The sequence below is a fragment of the Rhinopithecus roxellana genome, chromosome 8, assembly GCF_007565055.1.
Source record: "Rhinopithecus roxellana isolate Shanxi Qingling chromosome 8, ASM756505v1, whole genome shotgun sequence".
NCBI classification, from domain to species: Eukaryota; Metazoa; Chordata; class Mammalia; order Primates; family Cercopithecidae; genus Rhinopithecus; species Rhinopithecus roxellana.
Window position 1 is genome coordinate 80,432,445 of NC_044556.1, and position 23,490 is coordinate 80,455,934.

At 33.4% G+C, this 23,490-nt stretch overlaps 1 protein-coding gene and 1 pseudogene across 2 annotated transcripts in view; one reads left to right on the top strand and one right to left on the bottom strand.

Annotated features, from left to right (window-relative positions):
- OLFM3 (olfactomedin 3) overlaps positions 1-23,490 on the bottom strand; it is a 207,082-nt gene that overhangs the window by 66,887 nt on the left and 116,705 nt on the right. The gene's annotated exons all lie outside the window — the stretch shown is intronic.
- LOC115899144 lies at positions 864-22,104 on the top strand (annotated as a pseudogene).

The window sequence follows — 23,490 nt, forward strand, 5'->3', positions numbered from 1 at the left end:
AATGTTGGAATGAGTTAAGATTTGGGGTAACTGTTGGGAATGCATGATTGTGTTATGAAATGTGAGCACATGAGATTTCAGAGGGACCAGGGGCAGAATGATATGTTTTGGCTGTGTCACCACCCAAATCTCATCTTTAATTGTAACTTTCATAATCTCCACATGTCAATGGAGGGACCCAGTGGGAGGTAATTGAATCATGGGGTCAGTTTTCCCCATGCTATTCTCATGATAGGGAGTGAGTTGTCACGAGATCTGATGGTTTTGTAACCATCTGGCATTTTCTCTTTCTTGCTGTCATGTGAAAAAGGACATATTTGCTTCCCATTGTGCCATGACTGTAAGTTTCCTGAGACCTCTCCAGTCTTGCAGAAGTGTAAATTTCCTGAGGACTCTCCAGCCTTGCGGAAGTATCAGTCAAACTTCCTTTCTTTCTAAATTACCCAGTCTCGAGTTCTTTATGGCAGCGTAAGAGTGGACTACTACAGGTAATTATGGAATAATTGACCAGCTAAAATGCCTAGTGTAATGCCAGAAATATATTAATACACTTCAAAAATATTAGCTGTTAACAATATTAACATCCCCATCATATTTATTTGTTAAATAGTCCCAATAGATAGCATGTAGTTGATGGAAAATTGTGAAATTTTACTTGGTAATTACAAAATAATTGCTTCACCTTCCCCCATAATGTGGATATATCTCTTTGTAGCTGAAAAAAAAAAATCTCTGAGACATCAGTAGCTCAAGGGATGTTGTTCGTTACCTTAAAAATTTTCCATAATTCATCAACAACATCATGCTCTCACCTTTCTCCCTCACAATGTTCCCAGACACAGTTTCAGCTACAGTGCACGGCAATGGCTTCTGGTGTCATATTTTTCCCCACTGCTATCACTGGGACTATTGGATATAAAAGTATCCACCCTGAATTAGCTAAAGACAATACAGTTGCCTTGCAGTACAAGTATTTGAGATTCCTAACTTTTCTTAAAGCTTATGTAATCTTTGTGTAGCTTTCCAACTGCTTCTTCTACTGCTTCCTCACACATCCCAACTGCTACATTTCTAATGCCTCTGTCTCCTTTGATATTACAGACTGTTAATGGCCTACTAACACATCAAAATTAAACTCAAAGTTCATTTCCTCTCAGAAGGTTTCTCCAACTCCTGACCTCAAGCAAACTTAGGAGATAATGTGGGTCTTTTTTTCTCACAGTGGCTTCCTGTGGGGGTATAAGCAGAAAGGTCAGATTTATAATACCTAGAGAACTTTCTTTTTAAATATCCATATGCTGAGGGCTTTTCTTCCCTAAATGTTGTGGGAATGAGTGCAAGAATGTATAATATACAAATTTCCTAAGGTAACTTTAATAAAGCATCCACTCCTTCCTTTTCCTATGACACTACACATAAACATTGATTCTTGACTTTATAACTCTTATACATACCCAGTCACTGTGCAGTCACCTTATTTTATAACATTTTAGTTTTATATTTATCACCCTTACCAAAATCCTTGACAGCAGGAATTTTATCTTTTTAATACCAAGAAAGTATAATGCTAAATACTTGGTAAAAATCAGTAAGTGTCTTTTTATGCTGACACATGATGAATATATTTTAAGACCATTTTACTTATTTTATTGTCACTTAACTATAAATCTCAAGTAGAATAACAAAACATGTGTTGAAAAAAAGTTTTTTTAGATTCCAACAGAGAAAAAACAGTCTAAACATTAAAGTTCAAATATTTTGTTTTATAAGAAAGTCACCATTCACTTTTACTGTACACAAAATAAATAAGGTTAGTTTTACTTTACTAGTTAATTTACTCATAATAAATTGTGTAAAAATATTGAGTGGTTTGTCTGACATCTTCTGCAGAAAGATGCATCATCAGCAGTAAGAATTGATAGCTTGATAGGCTGCTAGTAGACACAAACCCTAAAATAGAACAAATCCTAAAACTGTTGAGAACTTCCATGTGTTTTAATTTGACAATAAACATCTCCATAGATATGTCACTCAGGCACAACAGAACCAAAGCCAAACCGAACAAAACAAATCATATCTATAATCTAGGTTGTATCAAAAAAGTTAAATTTCTTTTATATTTGATACAAGTAATATAAATATGATTTATAATACTATTAAATACTTTCAAAATAGAATGCACACAAATATGCATTATATACTTTGAATATACAGTGAAACTAGAATTTACATTAAAATTATTTAAAACATATGTGTTTTAGCTACTTATGTGCTAGAACGTAAGTAGTACAGAGAGAAGTGAAGTAGTCACATCATGAGTACATAATATGATGAATGTTGTCATAGAAATATGAATTATAATTGTGTGATCACAAAGTCAGCTACTCACTTTGAGTTAAAGATTTATGAAATATGTTAGATGATGATTGAGTTGAGCATTAAAGAATGGGTGGCAGTTTTGCAGGAGTGAAAGCAGAAGCTCAGAGAACCTGGTGTGTTTGGGAGGAAGGTAAGAAGGTTCATGTCCTTGAATCGTAGGAAGGTGAAGATAATAGGTAAGTTCAGAGATGTTGAAAAGAGATGGAACTCGCCATAGAGAAATGCAAATCAAAACCACAATGAGATACCATCTCACACCAGTTAGAATGGCGATCATTAAAAGTCAGGAAACAACAGGTGCTGGAGAGGATGTGGACAAATAGGAACACTTTTACACTGTTGGTGGGACTGTAAACTAGTTCAATCATTGTGGAAAACAGCATGGCGATTCTTCAAGGATCTAGAACTAGAAATACCATCTAGAACTAGCCATCCCATTACTGGGTATATACCCAAAGGATTATAAATCATGCTGCTATAAAGACACATGCACACATACGTTTATTGTGGCACTATTCACAATGGCAAAGACTTGGAATCAACCCAAATGTCCATCAGTGACAGACTGGATTAAGAAAATGTGGCACATATACACCATGAAATACTATGCAGCAATAAAAAAAGATGAGTTCGTGTTCTTTGTAGGAACATGGATGCAGTTGGAACCCATCATTCTCAGCAAACTATCGCAAGAACAGAAAACCAAATACCGCATGTTCTCACTCATAGGTGGGAATTGAACAATGAGATCATTTGAACTCAGGAAGGGGAACATCACACATTGGGGCCTATTATGGGGAGGGAAGAGAGGGGAGTGATAGCATTAGGAGAAATACCTAATGTAAATGATGAGTTAATGGGTGCAGCCCACCAACATGGCACATGTGCACATATGTAACAAACCTGCACATTGTGCACATGTACCCTAGAACTTAAAGTATAATTAAAAAAAAAAAAAAAGAAAGAAAAGAGATGGAAAGCCTCATAGGCTATAGGTGCATCAACATATTGGCAACAGGAAGTTAGCAAAGGTGTTTATCAAATGCAGTGGCATGAGCAAATGTATTTGTTTCTTTGATTTAGTCAGAAAACCCAAGTGGTTGAGTGGAGAATAGATCTGGTAAAGTTAGGTGGCTATGGCAAGAGTTCAGAAAATTTACTTTTAGAGGTCTGAAAAAGGCTAATGACTGATGATATATTAAAAAGCTATTTAGGATTGGTTGAATAGGAGAAAATAAAGAGATGAGTGGAAGCTTTAATACATATAAGTCTGATTGAAGTAAGTGCTATACTTTTCCTTAGAGGGGATTGGTTTTTAAAACTAAAATTATAGCTTACTTCTCAACTTTAAAAAATAGTGTCCGTAAAAACTATTTATGTAGCTTCCCTGGAAAGATCTCAATTGTTCTGGTTCAATTTCATTTCCTCAGAAGTTAGACTTTCCAAGCTAAATGATGATGAATGATAATTATTCTGTAATGAAACCTCAACTTGGCATCAACAAACAAGACAACATGAAATGGGGATTAAAAGTTTGCCTCTAATTACTGTATTTTAGTAATGAAGATGAACATTTTGGTACTTTTTAGAATTCAAAAGGCTTGTTCTATCATTTTGGCTTCTGTAGAAACGCTACTGAAGGTTGTCTACCACTTTACATCTTAATGGGTACAATGCAAAAAATAAGTTAGTTTTAGACCAAAAAAAGGATTAAATTTTAAAATCTTTAAAAGCATATCAACCTAATTTTAATTACATGATTGTAGAACATTTAAAAGCTGATATCAGCTGAAAATTTGTATTTCAGTGAATACTTAAAAATTTTAGAATATACAACTTACATTTTCACAAATTAAGTGAATTGCTAAGATAAGATGAAGTGTATCAAAATGTCACCATAAAACATAGCTACCTTAATATGAATAAACATGAAGAAGATCTGAATGGCTTCATAGAATATGATAATAAACATGTGAGGATGAGAAGAGTTCTGTGTCCTTTTACATTGCCTACAAGCTTCCCTTTTGTTGTTCTTCCTTCTGCATATGTATATTCATTTATAAGAACATAAGCAGGAAAGAAGAGCCTCAAGAAAATCCCAAAAGTGATTTAACATTGTATTCTTGCTGTTTTATATATCACAATTTATTTTGTATGGGAGAAATTGCCTTCAATATATGAAATTCAGGCTCATAAAATGATAGGCTAATAAAATGCAAGCTTTTATATTAAAAATAGAAAAGTATACACATTGTAATACTATCATGTTAGTGATTTGTAGAAGTTGTACAAAATACAGCAACCCTGTAAGGCCTATAGGACCTTAATTTAAGGAAAATGTAACTGGCTCAGGTGGGGGGTGCAAGTATTGCAACTTTTTCATGGTTATGGATACTATGTGGTAGATCTGGGTTTTAATTTTTTTTTATTTATAATGTATTTGTTCTTCCCTAGTATAACAGAATAGTTGAGTACAGAGTCTGTGTTAACCACATGGCCTGTGTTCAAATTCTATTCACACCATTTTCTAGCTTAGTCAAGTTACTAGTAGATCATTTTTTCAGTTTTCTCTAGTGTAGAATGAAGAAAATAATGGTACTCTGAGAGCTGCTGTTTGGTTTAAATGATGCAATACTTGCTCATCATTTAAATTTTGCCAGACCAATTAAACACTAATAAATATTGACTTTTATTGTTATTCTCCAAAAATTTACATTTTATTTATTAAAATAAGTAATCTCCAACTTCAGGATCTAGCAGAGAAAATATTTTGACTATTAAAATGTAATATGATTTCAACATTTAGTTATTCATTTCTTCCTCTTACCTACATTGCTTATTATGAGCAGACTGGCCTGAGAGCAGGAATACTCATCATAGCTTTGTAGTCCTCTAATTCTGTAAGTTGAAAAAATAGATAGGGAACTTTTTAAAATATGTAATACTTTTACAATTAATAGCGGTTTTTGAAAAAAAACAAATTAATTAAAACAGAATTTTAAAATAGATAATCTCCCCTAGATTGGGAGGAAAAATACTGAGATGGTAGTAAGCAATCTGAAAAAGCAATTAAAATACATTAGAGGAGTGAAACTATTTCTGCCTTTTCTGCCTCTTGACCATGTGGTTTTCAAAGATTAATTATATTTTGGATGATTTCACATTAGAAAGTAAATAGACACATGTCAAACTAACCCAGAGGGAAGTTGGGAGAAATTCCAATGACTATTACTTGAATTGAACATTGTACCCACCACTAAAATGCTAATTTACTTTGGCTGTACAGCTAAAGCTATCCATGTCTGGAATGGAAGATCTAGTAAGTACCTTGATCATTTTTGCCTGAACCGCAGTCAGCTGTTGCTATGGTCAATTTCTACTCTGTATCTTCACAATATAGTAAGAATTCTAATAATATAATAATAATAGTAATAGTAACAACAGTGACAAATATTTATTGAGCATCTGTCAAATGTCTGGTACTATGTATATAATTTTGATATATACTAAATAATTTGATCATTACAGATATTGAGGCAAGTGTCAACCTGTTACCCACATTCAGTATTTTTAAGTAAGGAGTTTGAGGCTCAACAACATTAAATATCTTGCCCAGGGCCACACAGTGTAACTGGTATTATTTTATCTCAAGTGTTAGATCTGTTGCTCTGTGTTGTGATACTGTTTGAGGTATTGAATGGAGGGAGAAGGCAGATTATCTGCAAATCTAACTTTAAGAAATAGGAGCAGGGATCTAGGCTCATCTTCCCCAACTGGCTAAGTAGTTTCCAACTGGCCAGCTGGAATTTTCCCATCCTGATTTAGTAATGAGCAGACATTACACTGAAAGTCATTGCAGAATTCTAAATCCCAGCTTCTCTTATTTGTGGATTAGACTTTCTGAGTCACAATGACTATGAATCCCCTCATGACTAACAATTTCATTAAGTAGAATTATTTCTGACCTCATAGTCCTAGGTAAAATCCATTTAAAGATATTAGTTTATGAAAAAGTAATTAAATTCACTGTTAATGAAGAAAAATTAAATGATTCTGTATAAACAGAATTTTAAAATAGATAATCTCCCCTAGGTTGGGAGGAAGAATACTGAGATGGCAGTAAGCAATCTGAAAAAGCAATTAAAATACATTAGAGGAGTGAAACTATTTTATATGATACTGCGATGGTGGATACATGTCATTATATATTTGCCAAAATCCATAGAATATACAACACAAATTCTACTGTAAATTGTGGAGTTTAATGTTAATGCATTAGTATTGGCTAATCAATTATAATAAATGTAACGTCTTAATGCAAGATGTAAATAATAGGAGAAACTATGTGCATGTGTATGGAATAGAAGGAATATATAGGAACACTAATTTCTGCTTTTTTTTTTTGTAAGTCTAAAACTTCTTTAAAAAATAAAGTCTGTTAATTAAAAAAAATAAAATGTATATTCTAGGACATAGGATGAGTTAAATAGAATATAAAATGTGCATACAAGAAGTGGTTATCTACAGTCCCTATGCTGAACTTAAGAGTATCATTTCAAATATTCTATTTTGTCTGTCATCAGACCACTTGTCTCCATTTCAAAGCCATATCAAGAGCTCAAAATATGTATGCATGGAATTGAGTTGGAGAATGTCATCAAGTCTTATACCTAACTTCCAGTAATCTTGCTGGAATTGCCCTGACAGTTTTAAAACAACTACAAGAAAAGACTTCAACACTATCGTTTAAGTGGATGTCACAAAGTAGATTTCAGTTAAATAACAAAATGATTTAACTTTCCTTGAAAAACAATTTGCACAAAAAAATGAGGAAACTATTTACATAAATGACTGGCTTGCTCACGCTAAAAGAGAATTTATCAGAATTCTCTGGCAGATTCAGTTTTGCACTCTTAATTTATTTACAGTACTTCAGATTAAAGAATTTCACAACATAAGAATGTTGTAAATATTTAAGAGATGATGCCTTAGATCAGCAATTCCTAAGGACCTCACTGTTTAAAATTTATTTTTCTCTTATACTTAAAATGAAGATTGGGATTGTTTATAAATATTCATTTCATGGATATCTTCCCACAACTCTCTTCTTACAGCAGGAGCCACCTGCTTTGAACAGCCTTAGAGTGCAAACCATACTAAAAGGAATTGGCAAATGCCAGAAGACAGTGGTGTTAAGTGTTGGCTGGCTTCTTAAGCTCCCTCCTCCATACAGCAAGTCCAAAAGTGCCTAGGCGATGAGCACTCAGAGAAATGGTGGCTATTGGGCCACTACATACCTATATTCTGTAAAATGCTTTTACAAAATTATTGTTTCTAAAGTACTTCTATATCTCTGGCACGAAAAGTATCTAAAAAAATTACTCCTACATTCAGAAATTTAGAGCAGTCAATTTAATAGCTCTAGTTCTGTTACTTGGTTTGTATTTGTTTGCTTTAGAATAAAAACAAGTTTAAGTCTGGCCAAAATAAGAGATTATTTTAGCATTAAAATTCCAAATTAAATATTGTCATTTATCTAGCTTATTAAGCTTTTCTCTATTTTATTTTTTATTTTTTAATAATCATCCTACCTGAATTCTATATGTTAAAATCATTTAGAAGACTGCATGGTGGTTTTTCCAGGGTTTTAGTACAGGTTGTAACAAATCACTGTGCCATATAATTGCGTTCATATTGTCTTGTAAATGTCAGTATCCTAAAGTGGGATGGACACAAGGTTTGCAATCATTATATCTCAATTCCTTATCTAGCTCCGTCATCCTCTTAGGTGTATCACTTGGGTTATAATTTCCGTTTGTCTAGAAAAAGAGAGTCCAACCTATTCACACAATATCTGAAACATACTTGTTGGTGAACGGATCCTTCACTGAGCCATTTTGAAGAACAAATAAGCTTACATATGAAAGTTTCTTTGTACACAGTAAAGTAGTATGCAAATATGTTGTAAAATATTCAGATAGTTGCAATATTTGACTAATAGTAAATATACAAACCATGGTTATTTCTAATTTGCTGATCATTTGAAGAAGTCTGGATTCGAAAGTTGAAACTTTTAGCCCAGCGGTTCATTTAAGATAAAGCTTTAAGAGTGACACCATCAGTATCTATTAGGATAACTAGATTCCTCTCTTTCCATTACTTCTTCCTCATTCCTGAAGGACTTCTTGATACCAACAAGTTTTATCCCTTGGCTACTATTTTATAATAGTAAAGAGATCAGGAGATCAAAATACAGAACATGTATTTTGTTTGATTAAACATGTTCCAATTTTGTTGAAACTGATATTACATATTAGAAAACAATTTTTCAATGAGCTGTATTTCCAAAACAACACTATTACATAAAATAAACAGCATCATCAGAAGTTACTTTTGTATATTTTAATTTTTGTGAGACAATGTTGCATAAGAATTTTGGAATAGGAGAAGAAAGAGGGAATGATAAATAGGTAAAACCTACTCTGGACTTTTAGTGTTTAGTGTTACGTTCATTATCAACCTTTTTTTAAACTAACGTAAGAGTAAGTTTAATGTGTACAATCTTACTAAAAATGATCTTAGTCTAAGTATTTAAAGTCCCTTAGTTGTTAACATTGTGTTTAAATATTTAGTCTTTAATGAAGCATCTTTTTTCAAATTTTATTTTTACAGCACATCTTTTATTAAAGCTTAGTTGTAACTTTAATATCATTATGATAAAGTCTTAGTGTTATTCAGATTCCCTTAGAGTTTTAGAGTTTGCTAGATAAGTTTTTTTTTCTATTTAATACTTATAAAACTGGCTTAGGATATGTATGGCTGATGGCATCACCTTAGATACAGCTCACAAAGTGGAAGGACTTCAGGAGCATACTCTTGAGACACAACGGGAATTTAAGTGCCTTCTCAACCACATGTCCTAGAGAAGCTACAACTAGACACTAAGACTTTCATTTCAATGCAAGACCTTGAGACTCTGAAAACTGAAAAATCTTTGGAAAGACCCAAAGCTGGGTTTATGTCTTAGAGACATTTATCAGAGAAGTGTGGGTACTATTTTTTAATTAATGTGATGGTGGTTAGATTGTTTTATCTCCATTGTTGTGTTAATGGTCATATGCTTCATTTTTGGATATTGGGTGGTAGGCAGTGATGACGCAGCACACTGAACTAATTTCTCCGAACTGCTCTGTGTGGACCCCATCAGTGCCAGAGGAAGCACATGTAAACTTACTATGTAGAGTCCACAAAACACGCAGGCACTCATATATGTTGGGTCACCCATTAAACTGGTCACATCAGAGGGAAGATAACTTTCATAAGCTGACAAATTTGTATTCTACATCAGCTACAGTGATGAATACTGATGCCATCTGTAGCACTGAGGCTCTAACACTGGCTTGAGATTAGTGGTTATAGGAAGCAGTAGGGGTAGAAATAATGGAGACAAGATTCCAGTATTGACCTGGGCTCATGCCGGAAGCCATTACCTGTGAGCTAGTAGCAGCCTTAGTTGCCATGCATCTTCTGGGTCCATCTTTTGAGCAATGGCAACAGAGTTCTAGGAAGCAACTCACGATGGTGGCAGAAAATCTTACTAGACAGCTCTACAAGACAGAAGCAACCACAGTCCTTGAAAACTAATGAAGAATTAGCCTTGGTACAAATGTGTGCAATTCAGATCAGCTATAGTTCAGTTGGCAGAGAGCAGTTGTAGAAATAGCTTTTAGGTGTGTACCTCATCATGGACTTCAACCAGTAATCATTGCCCCTTAGAGAAATCATATGAGCTGCAAAATATTTGTAACTGAACCACATTTGGTAACATATTGACCACCAATGCTTGTGAAAGTTCTGAGGAATATCACCAAGGGAGGGAAGCAGAGAAGGGATAATTTGGAATGAGCTGAATTATCACCTCAGCTTTGAGATTGTACTAAAGTTAAAGAAAAACTATGAACCTTATTCAGAGGATGCCACAGAGTCTCAGTGGATTGTTGTATCACCCTTTTGTCAAGGACTAATGAGAATCAATTTTTTGCTTAAAACACAGGAAACATGGATTGATTTTATTAAACACTACATTTTTTTCTTTCAATGTCAATTTTTATGACATTATTTATACATGCTACTGACTATATAGCATAGTTTGAATCTGAACTTCCAAATGTATTTATAGTTCTTCTTATTCTTGATCATACCTCTATCTTATATAAATGAGAAATTATTCCTTACAATAATAATTTTCTCTCAATTCAATATTTCAGCTGTTTTGCTATATCTTAAATTATTTGATGCTGGGCTCTATATCATTTCTTCTTCTGTTTGTAAAAGATTTTGTTTGATATTTGTTTGGTATTTTTTATGTCTTACTTAATGAGCTATTTTGCTTTTTTTCTTTTCTTTTTTTTTTTTTTTGAGACGGAGTCTTGCTCTGTCGCCCAGGCTGGAGTGCAGTGGCCGGATCTCAGCTCACTGCAAGCTCCGCCTCCCGGGTTCACGCCATTCTCCTGCCTCAGCCTCCCGAGTAGCTGGGACTACAGGCGCCCGCCACCTCGCCCGGCTAGTTTTTTGTATTTTTTAGTAGAGACGGGGTTTCACCGTGTAGACCAGGATGGTCTCGATCTCCTGACCTCGTGATCCACCCGTCTTGGCCTCCCAAAGTGCTGGGATTACAGGCTTGAGCCACCGCGCCCGGCTGCTATTTTGCTTTTTGATGCCATACATTGGGTCTGGGTCAAAAATCATGTATTCCTATCTTTCATAATGGCTGGAATATTACTAATTCACTTAATATAAGTGGATTTATATAGAAGCCTAGATTTAGCTGTGGATTGATTGAATGCCCTTTTGGTAAATGTAATTCTGAATAGCAAATAGCCAAATGTCTTTTATTCTGTATTCAGGAAATTTTAATTTAAGGAAAAGTGACGCAAGATTTACTTGGTAAATGCATTTTCTGAATTTCATAAATATTCTGAGTCAGTAGTCACTCCTTTATGAATTTGTAAGAGGCCAAAATAACACCCCAAAATAAAGTTTCTCTTAAATTACATTCTTATTGTAAAGGAAAATAGCATGTAATTGATGAAAAATCTCACAAAACATTCTTTCTTCCATCTCCTAAAAACTAGGATTATAAAAAGAGCAGCTGTACAACAAGCATTCAGACCTTTCACTGTCAGAAATGCCATCTGTTTTTCTGTACTTTTGCCTAAATAGTTAATAATTATGTCTAGACATCTGATAAAAACTCAAAGAGATTAACCATTTCTTCACTGATTACAACTTTAGAAATTAACCTCATGAAAATTCACACCACATAACATAATTTAATTAGTTTTATTTTAAATACAGATAATGAAAATTTAGTCATGAAATACACACGCACACACACACACACACACACATATGACATTCATTTGATTTTAAGATACCATTGAGTATAACATGCGAAATTAAAATGAAAATTAATGGTGTTTTGGAAAACTACATGAGTATTGATTATATAACAATCAAATTTTCAAAAATACTATATCCAAAAATTTACGTATGTCAAAATCAAAAAAACAACAAAACAACAGTATATTACTTCTACCCTTAATGTAAGTGCATATATATATATATATATATATAAAGATTAAAAGAAGTTTTCTAGTTCTGCTATTGTTATATAGTCATATACAGAATATCCACATATATTAGATTAGGGTAACTAAAATTTGCCAAACAAATCTTTAACTAAGCCACCTTTCATGTCTATGCAAACCCAAGTCAGTATATCTTGCCAATCCTGCTGCCAGGGCTGCCTATAAGATAGTATTGATCTGGATCCTTGAGAACTCCTGGAACCTGGAGAACTGCTTTTTCTGTCAGGACACCACTGCCAGGACAACACTGATGTAAGCCTGACAGGGCATGATAAGTTAAAGTGAGAGATGGTTGCTATGAGTTTTACATCTGCTTCATTTTGGTGCAGAAGACCACAATCTAGATAGACTCTTGGGCAGTACCAAATGACACTGCCCCAGATGTAATTTCCAGTAGTGAGTAAACCTATGAAGGTTTGACCAACCTCAACAAGGCAGGGACAGCTGCCAAGGATGGTGAAGTCCAGGAAATCATCTGGTGTTTTATGAAGTCCGGTCTCCTGAGAAGGAGACTGATCACCTGTTTTACAGTAACAACAGTAAGGTTAAAGTAGACATGAAAAATAAAATTGTCTCCCATTTTGACAGTTCTATCTTTCATATCTACTTACCCCAAATAATCTAGTCAGAATGGCTCTGGGCATAGTTCCTTAGTTCAAGGCTTTGGGTAGTAGTTTGTTTACCAAAGACCTTCTTGAGTGAAAATAGGAAGGAACTAAGACATGACCAATGAAGATCAAGTGAGCCTAAGGTTACTTCTATCAGTCAATCTTACTCTGCAAAACTGTCTCAGGTGGCTGTCATTTTTCCAGTGGAATAGAAGATGAAGGTAATGGGTATTACAGTTTTAAAAAAATCAATGGTTTTAGCTTGACTCCTGGAGGAGCCTGGTTAATATCAAACCTGAATATTTGCCTGCTTATATTTACTGTTATATATATACTATATATAATATATATACATATATACAACTTCTATACTATATACACACACACATATATATACACACACATATGATTCAAAAATATGGAAATTCAGATTTCTACTTCCAATTAAAATAATATAGTCATAAAATATTTCAAGCCATTTCTTATTCCACTGTGGTATAAGCTCCCTAAGTAGTAGGAGGAGTACCTCCTACTGTATATTTCAGAATCCCTTTCTTCCTTATCAATATGTGTCTGTGACATCCCCTTAATGTCGTTGATAATGTCCAATTATGTGTTTCACTGCATCACTTTTCTAAGGCATGTTCTAGTTACTTGGCTTTTCCACCTGGGTACAATATCAATTTTAGTATAATTACCTGCCTCTCTTTTTCTTGCCAGAATAGTATGAAAAAGAACTGATGTGCAATTAATAATTATTATATCTATTTACATACATATAATTGCATTTTTGCATTCTCAAGAATGTATACTTTTAGAGTTACTGTTTACATGTGTACAAGACAAACGTCTTCAGAGTTAAATACATCCATGACATTCATAATATTTAGAATAATAAACATTAAGAGTAAAGGACAAGAGAGCAGGTTCCATCTGACTTTCCAAAGGGAAATAAAAACTTGCTATCTTTGTTTTTTTTTTTTTTTTTTTTTTTAATCCTGATCTGTATTGATTCTCACCATCTTTTAAGCCACTATCACCAGGAGTCTTGAAAATATGGGAGAAAGTTTGGGCTTATTCATCAACATTCGGTCACAACACCATCAATGATCTAGAAGAATCTGCACTTTCTTTGACTTCTTAGATCTTCTGTTTTCTATCCCCATCTATGGACTTTCTGGAGTCCCAGACCTCTCCCAACATCCTCTCCATTTTCCTGGTCCCCTTGGGATTTCCCTCTTTACTAAGAAAAGTCATTACATGAGAATTTAAAGTAAAAGGAAGGTGAGGAATCTAAAGCTGGAGAATTTAGTGCCAGCAAAGGATGGTTTAATGTTTTCTGAAAGAGATTGACTAAAAATGTCAAGATAACAGGAGAAATAGCCTCTGTTAACTAAGACGCAGCAGATAAGTTCCCAGACACCCTTAAGAATATTGTTGAGAAGAAAAGACACCTTTCTGAACCAGTTTTTTTAATGCAGAGAAAAGTGTCCTATTCTGAAAACAAAAACAAAAACAAAAACAGACAAAAAATGCCACAAGGGACATATATTAGTAAGGAAGAGAAGCGAGCACCAGGATTTAAGACAGAAAGTAATAGGCTAATTGTAATGTTTTGTGCAAATGCAGTCAGTTTATAATCATGACTGCCTTTATCTATAAGGCTGTTAATCCTGAAGCCTTCAAAGCAAAAGATAAACACCAGCTGCCAGTCTTTTGGTTGTACAATAGGAAGGCCTGGACAATGAAAATACTTTCTCTGGAATGGTTCCTTTGATGCTTTGACCCTGAAGTCAGGAAGTACCTTGTTAGTAAGGGATTGACTTTTAAAGTTCTTTTGATACTGCACAATGCCCGTGGCCACCCAGAATCCCATGAGTTCAATATCAAAGACCTCTAAGTGTTCTACTTGCCCTGAAACACGTTTCTAATTCAGCCCGTAGATCAGAAGGTCATAAGAACCTTCAAGGCTCATTACACTTGTTACTCTATGGGAAGTATTTTCAGTGCTATGAAAGTGAACCCCAAAAGACAGAACACCATGAAATTCCATTGAAGATGTCACTGTTCTTATAGAAAAATCCATGAAAGCCATCAGATTTCTGCTGGAGAAAATTGTCCATATGTTGCACATGTCTACACAGGATTTACAACAGAGCCAGTCAGGAAAACTATGAAAGAGATTGTGGATATGAAAAAAAAGGTGATGAATACAGGGTTTCCAGCTATAGATTTTGTAGACGTTCAAGAGCTAGTAGACACCACACCACAGGAATTAACAGAAGACCACTTTATGGAGATGGGAGTTTCAGAACCAGAGCCAGGTAACAGACAGAAAGTTTATGATTATTCAAGACTTCCTTTGCTTTTTATGACATGGGCCCTTCCATGATACAAGCACTGAAGTAAAGTAAATGATGGAAAAAGGAAAAATATGGAAACATTTTTAGATAAATGAAAAAGCAAAAGTCAGAAAGAAATTACGATGTATTTTCATAAAGTGACATGGAGAGTGCCTGCCTCTCCTTTCTCTCCTTCCATCTCCCTCATCTCTTCTGCCTCCGTCATGGAGACAGCAAGACCAGCCCCTTTTTTTCCTTTTCCTTCTCAGCTTAATCAATGTGAAGATAATGAGGATGAAAACTTTTATAATGATTCACTTTCACTTAATGGATAGTATATAAATTTTCTGTTTTCTATGTTTTTCTTAATAATATTTTCTTTTCTCTAGCTTACTTTGTCATAAAAATACAGTATATGATACACATAACACACAAAATGTGTGTCAATCAATGCTTTATGCTACTGGTACGTCTTCTAGTAAACAGTAGGCTATTAGTAGTTACGTTTTGAGGGAATCAAGAGTTACACATGGGTTTTTGACTACACAGGGCATGAGCACCCCTAAGTCTCTCATTGTTCAAGGGTCCAGTGTACATGTATAGATATTAGTGACAAAGGAGGAGGTGTGTAAACACTCAATTAATATTTTATAATAAGTGATGTAAAAGCTTCAGTTGAATTTTTGAATATTCAAGCTTGAGCTTAATTTGGAATATGAGCAAGAGGGAGTACATACAAAAACAAAGGTGTTTGTCTTTTAAAAAATGTTTAACTTTCTCCTTTTGAGTTCATGCAAAAATGAGAAGGTTCCGCCCTCTCCCCGCAACCACCCAAGATTTGAAATGTGTAAGAAAAGAGAGGCGAGGGAGGAGAAAACATACATGGTATGGAAAAAAAAATGTAATAAAAAGTAGAAAGATTTAAGTTAACTAATACTTAATTTTAAATTGTTCATTTTATAGAAGTGCAGCTCAACTTTTGGCTCAGACATTATGCAATGATACATAAAAGTCTCGGGGAGGGAGGAGGCCGGCTGGTAGGTAGGTGGAGGGTGATAATTTTGTATGTACATAAAATAAAGTGGTGATGTTTCTCATCCAGTTCAGTCACAAGGCAAAGGAAAAAAGTGAAGTGAGACTGGAGGGGGAAGAAGCAGGATCCAAGGCATAGCATGTTGGCTTGGGGGAACCAGTCCCTGGCTACTGCAGCCATTCCAGCTAGGACATCAGACATGTGAGTGGGGACACTAGTTAAGATGATTCCAGGTGTTATCTGACTGCAGTTGCATGAAAGATCTCCAAATAAAAACCACATAGCTGAGGCAAACCAATCCACAGAGCTGTAAGACAGACAATTAAAAAATCACCATATGAAGCCGTGAAATTTTGGGATGGTTTGTTGCACAGCAATTGATTATTGGAACAAACTCCTTTACCAGATTGCTAATGAGACCATATTTTCTCCTTGTTGATTCTTTCCAATTTATTCATCAAACATTTATTAAATGTTATCTCCTATGACAGGCTCTGGGTATAATAAGGTAAATAAAATATCATACTTTCCTCCAATGGACTACCCTCAGTTATATAATTGTTTCTCTTGAAAAATCTTAAGAGGGGAATTAATGGATATTTTAGTATTTGCTATCAGAACAATTAGTTAATACTCTGTAATAAGTTAATTTGACCCTTTTTTCTCAAATTATCTGCAGAAAATTTTGTTTTCTTGAATAAATTATAATGCATAAAAATATAGATATAGGTGAAATATTTTTATAACCTCTTGGTGAGTGAGGTTATACAAATATCAGGACACAAAAAGCCATGAATCAAAAAATTTAAAGATTTGACTCCATGAATGGAAAAAAAAAAATATTGTGGCAGTAAACATAATAAACACAATAAAAGAACAAACATTAGAAAGAAAAGAATTCTATATCTATGACAGAGAAAATGTTAAAAACTTTTAATATTAAAGAGCTCCTAGATATTTGTAATAAAATGTCAAACCAATAAAATATAGGCAAGAAATGTGGAAATACAATTTATGGAATAAGAAATGAAAATTAGAAATATACATATAATAACATATTTAAATTCATTAATAGGAAAAAAAAATTTGAAAGAAATTCTCCTTAAGAGAATTTTCTCTGCAATAAGGTTTTAAGGTCAATAATGTCTAGAACATCTCTTAATTCAATCTGATATGGGGAACAGGCAGTCTCTTATGCAACATGATTGCTAAAATATTTTGCAAATTCAGTATTATTGTACTCTGTGTACAAGTAATAATATAATCATCTTGGAAAATACTTATTTTCCAAACAGTTATAATGTAGTATAAAGTGAAAATCTCTGTGTATAAGTAATACAAACAACCTTAAAATTGTCTGTTAAAATTCTACAAATCCCACAGTTGAGTCTATTATAGAGAAAAAAAGCATCAGTATATGAGGATACATGTCTCATGCTTACGGCTGCACTGTTTGAAACAACATAAATGCCAATCAATAAGAATAGTTAAATTAAAAAATCATATATCCAAACTGTGTAGTTTTATAGTATGCAGCTATTAACAAGTGTGTTTCATTTATAATTATTGACTTGGAAAAATACTTATATTATTAAGTGGGAAAAATTAAATGTGAAATTATGGTGCGATTCCTTTTTATTGGTCAAAAAATAAACAGAAATAAACAAAAAACGTGCATGTAATAAATTTGTGTATTTGGATATACTGATCTACCATAATTATATAAAAATGTACATAAAACTTAGTAGTATTTGACTAAGAGGTAAAAGATTAAAAGGAGTTTAAGATGATTACTTTTATTCTATATGTATTTGTCAAATTTAAATATTTTTCTACTTTTAAATATCTTATTTTTCATATCAGTTGAACCTATAATTCTGCTTCTCAGAAGTCATCTTAAGGATAATAAAAAAGCCAGAAAAAAATGGAGAACAACTATTGTCATTCATATTATATATAATGACTAAGTTGAAAACACCCAAAAAATTCAGTCACAGGGAACTGATCAAGTAAATCAGGTTGAAATCTTAATTATGATACTTGTTCATATTAAAAGTATGTCTTTCAAAGAACTTTTAATGATCTTGGAAAATAATAGCTTTTAATGAACTTGGAAAATAATAGCTTTTAATGATGTTGGAAAATAATGATATTGGAAAATGATTTTGGAAAATAGTTTTAATGATCTTGGAAAACATGATACTTCTTCATATTAAAAGTATGTCTTTCAAAGAGCTTTTAATGATCTTGGAAAATAGTTAATGATCTTGGAAAATACTTGGATGTAGTATAAGTGAAAAAAGGAGGATAATCTTTGCGTACAATAATATGAACAACCTTAAAACACAATTATGCCTATAGAGATACACACATATACACAGAAAGATAAAAATAATCTAGAAGAAAACTACTGTGATGAAATCTTGCTACAATTAGGAGTGATATTAGTTTCAATTTACTTTTTAGACTTTTCTATAATTTCTGAAATTTTTATAATAATTGTCATTGGTTTTCTAATTCTGCAAAAGAATATATCACAGTCAACATGAAAATATCACAATGAGTCAGGAATTTTGTGACTTCTTTAAGAAGGTATTAGTTGATTATCCTTCTAATCAAGGTAAAACTTTGTTTCTGATATCTGTATAAAAGACTTAATTATTTCCCATGCTTATTCACCAAAGGTCATTATGCAGAAAAAAAATTAAACAAACAAAAATGACTACATGAAGTAGTACTGAATATAATGAATATCCTGAGTTCTAAAACTCAATGAAGAAAGAACTTCTTGATTCATTGTTTAAATGATTATAAAAATGAAATTCAAGAAATAATTTGGGAATATTTGAATACTAATAAAAAGATGTAATAGTTCAGCAAATTGAAGACAACAGAATGGATTAATATTGTTGGAAAAAATTAGCCTTCAAACAGCAAATATTTCCACTTTTCAGCAGATACCATTGTCCTTCATGCCTTATGCAATATAGCCTAACCAAATATTTAGATAATCTGGAAATTCAATTTAATGAAACAGCCTCTTTTCCCATACATTATTAGTAATACATTAGTTTTCACAGTGATTTAGCAAATTTATCTTTCTAGTTATTTTGGTTGAACTAATGTTAGCACCCTGCAGATTGTTCTTGGTGTGAGAGAATATTTCTTCCACTCAGGCCTCAGAGTTTGGCAGCATTTAGCTAGAGATTTTAAATTTGCACTAGTTAATTCATCCCATGAATCATTAACCTAGTATAAAAAATAAACAGTGACTTGGGTTAAGCACAGCAATTTAAATATTTTGCAGAGATTCAGGAGATATTTACAATGGTCAGTAGTTTTGAAGGAAATAATAGTATATTTTGTCAAGTATTCCAGATAAGGGAGGTAGATACTATATGAATAACATGCTAGTTATTACTGTATGAATATTTAAAAAAAGCAATAAAAATAAAATGTAAGCACTAGAAGAATAATCAAAAATACTGATGAGCTGCTAATCACTGTTAGTCATAGGAAGCACGGTTTTGTTTGTTTTCTTAAAATATGGACCACTTTCTTGTATAGTATCGCATGTTTGAGATACTACTGAATGTTTCACTGAATGTTTCATATTGTGATAAATATTAAAGACTAGTAATTATATGCATTAGATTATCTACAGTAATGTCATTTTTCATAGACAAGCATGGTGCTTAGCTATTAAAGAAAATAAATGTTAGTGGCCAAATCTCCAATGTGTATAGGCAAAGCTATTTACATTTAATACTCATTACTGATGTTTAAAATTTCAGGTTTAATATGGACATTATTTACCATGAAAATCATAAAGTGTAGTAATATTCCGCTATGCATTCATTAGAATTATATGGAATTGCCATTTTTAAAAGATATAAATGTTGAACATGACCAGTATGATATGCATTTATCTAATACTTAGTTCTCCCCAAATCTTAAACTTGTCTTTAGGTACACTGTGGATTGTAGAATTAGGCATACTGAACAACATTTTAAATTTTTTAATGTGTAAACTTAATTGTATAAAGCTTGAAGTTCTTTGTTAGTTCACGCTTCATATTTTCTATGGCCCTGCTGGACAAGAATGAAATTAAACTCTGCCCTGTGTGAGACTTTATTGATTTTGATAATAAATGATTCTGCAATTTATTTTTCCTGTTTACACTATACAGGTGTGCCAAGCAAGAGATGTATTGTACTGGTTCTAGTCTCAGTTCTGTGATGACTAGAGCAACCTGGAGAGATAATAAAGCTTTTGTATTCCCCAAAAACCCTTCTAACAACAAGCTGGTGGATATAAGAGATCCCAGCAGATAGCCAGTCAAATTTAAGCTTCTCTACAAAGACTTCATCTATAGAAGCTTATGAGCAGCAACAACTGAACAGCAGTCTTTGAGATCTGCGCATGTGTCTAACAAACATACTTTTCCTAATTCCTTTTTCAAACATTAAATCTTAGTAGAAAAATATGGTCACTCTTTAACAAATTTTTAAGAAATGACTTTAAACAATCTGATTTACAGTATGTTTGCTTCTCTTTTCTCCTCCTTTCTCCTCTCCCATTGCTGCCCTTTCCCTCCCTTTTCTTTGTTCTTTTCATTTTAATGTGCAAGGCTATTAAAGAAACTACATGATTTTGCCTACTTATACTTTAAAAATGGTGAAAAATTTGCACTGAATTCAAAGTTTAGCCACCATTGTGGCTGATGCCCAACTCTTCTTTTCTTCTTTACTGTAAGCATTATCATAGCCTCGGCAAAGAAATCCACAGAGGCTGGCAAACAGGCTCTCTCCAAAAGAGAATGTGTTTATAAACAAGTGTTTGTCCTCTCTATTCAACCTTTACCTATTCAAAATAAAAGCTAACTCTGTTCATACTTTGCTATAAATTTTACTCTTAATATTTTTGGTGAAGGGTAACAGGATAAGTAGGATTTGAATTTTTTCAAGTAGATTGTATGGTAACATTTATATTCATTCATTTATTCATTCTAATCAACCTCAGTTCCTGAATCTTTGATCTTTCTTACAGGTGAAAGGATTCTTAATGTCCATGTGAGCCAAGTTTTGGTTTCCGAAGAGGAGGAAGGATGCAGACTAAAAGGAAAGGTAAAAATGTTGTACACCAGCTCTCAGTAACGGTAGAAGATTTTTTGATGCTTCAACAAGAAAATGGGCTCTGCAACATAACGTGATTTGTGACAGATGTGAAGTCAGAGGTGGAAAAAGAAAAATAGAACAGCACAGTGTTGTCCTAATTGCTGAGGTATTGGAATGCAAATAAGAATTCATCAGATAGAACCCAGAATGGCTCAGCAAATTCAAGCCGTGTGCATGGAAACCCAGGGCCATGCAAAACAGATCAGTCCTCAAGATAGATGTAAAAGCTGCAATGGAAAGAAGATAGTTTTGGGAGAAGACAGTTCTAGTAATTCATATTGATAAAGCATGAAAGATGGCCAGAAAATATCATCCCATGATGAAGGAGACCAAAAACCAGGACTGGAGCCAGGAGATATTATCATTGCGTTAGATCAGAAAGACCATGCTGTTTTTATTTGACAAAGAGAAGACCTTTTCATATATATGGACATACAGCTGGTTGTAGTATTGCATGGCTTCTGAAAACCAATATCCACTCTTGACAACTGAACTATAGTCATCATCTCTCATCCAGATCATGTTGTCAAGCATGGAGCCATCAAGTGTGTGTTAAATGAAGGCAGGCCAATTTATTGTAGACCACATGAAGAGGCACTTAATCATCGAATTTAAGGTAAACTTTCTTGATAATGGCTTTCCCTTTTTTGACAAACTTCTTGTTGGAAAAACTCCTACCCAAGAGGAAAGAAGTAGAAGAGACTGATGAGATGAATCAAGTAGAATTGGTGGACTTTGATTCAAATCAGGAAAGACGATGCTGATGCCACTACAATGGAGAAGCAAATGCAGGACTATTACAATGGAAAAGCATGAAGGTGATAAACATCATTTCAGAGCTGTTCAGTGTCAAACCTTTTAAGCGGACCAGTGATAACACACGCTGCTGGCATCTTATGTGCAGTAGTGAATGAGCAGAGGACTGTAATCCTAATATGCTCACTACTTGCTACTGTTTTGTTTTACTATTCAACTAGAGTAGTGTTTTAAAAATTGAAAGAAGAATAAATACAAATTTTTAAAAAGTTGACAAGGATGAGCATGGCCAATAAAGCTCTCTCCACTTTCGCAACAAATAGTTTTAAATTTGGTTTCCAGTGTAAGTTAATAGAAGGTATAACACAGAGAGCCATCAATACAAAGTGCTCTATTAGTGAGATGCCAGAAGAGAAGTGATTATTCCTAATTATTATCTGATATTTTATAAAACAATCTCTTTTGAGATACTAAATATATACTGAGGATCATAAAATTGTAAACATATAAATTATCTCATTTAGTAAATCAGTGAGACTATTTAATCCAGATAATTTAAACACTAAGAATACTTTTATTTTCCAGTAGATTGACTTTTACTTATTTTACTTATTTTCTTTTGCATAAATTCAAAGGGAATTACATTTTTTCAGACCATGTCATTTAAGATTTCCAATTTTAAAGAAAAATAGAGTATTTGGCATAATGAATGTCTATTTTACTATTTGTCTTTAGGTCATATGTAATTTTTCCTCTTAAAGTTTATTTTAAATGTGTTTTACAGTCCAATAAAGGGAACACTAACACAGATTGTAATTGTATTTCAGTAATTTAAACTATTCATTCTATAACTGTGTAACCTTAAGCACCTTTAACACAAATTATATATATTGAAATGACAGGTTCCTTCTTTAAGCTTTCCATTAGCATGTTTGGAAATATTTTCCCTACATGGAGCTTAAGCATGTTATTTGTGGCATGGAAGCATCTGAGAGATTTCTTTGGTTCACAACACTTAGGACACAGGGGACATGATCCCAGCAATGAGCTATTCACCTTGTATAAAGAGAATAAATATAATACTAATAAATGTAAATACCCTGCCTACTTTCAAGCCAGCTGGAATTTGAGTGACTAAATAAGACAAATGGGCTTAGGTTTAACGTGTTTATTTTTAAACCCTTTCTGAGGGTCATTATGCCCTTGTGCATGTTGTATAACCTTTATTTCTAACCGCAATGGGACTTAGTTCTCCATCAGTTTTACCATAGCTTTGGACTAAATTCCTCTATTTGTTTATTTGTTTACAATCTATTGTCTTTTTTCTGTTGCACTCTACTAGAATCCCAAACCTCCACTTATCTCTGTTGCTACAGCTAAGTTAAGCATATCAGCACACTCTGACAAAATTACTTTTAAACTGGGATTTTGACCTTAGACTTATGTGCTATTCTACCTTGGTAAAGCTCAAGAATACACACACACACACACACACACACACACACACACACACACACACGATTATATTAAAATACACCTAAATT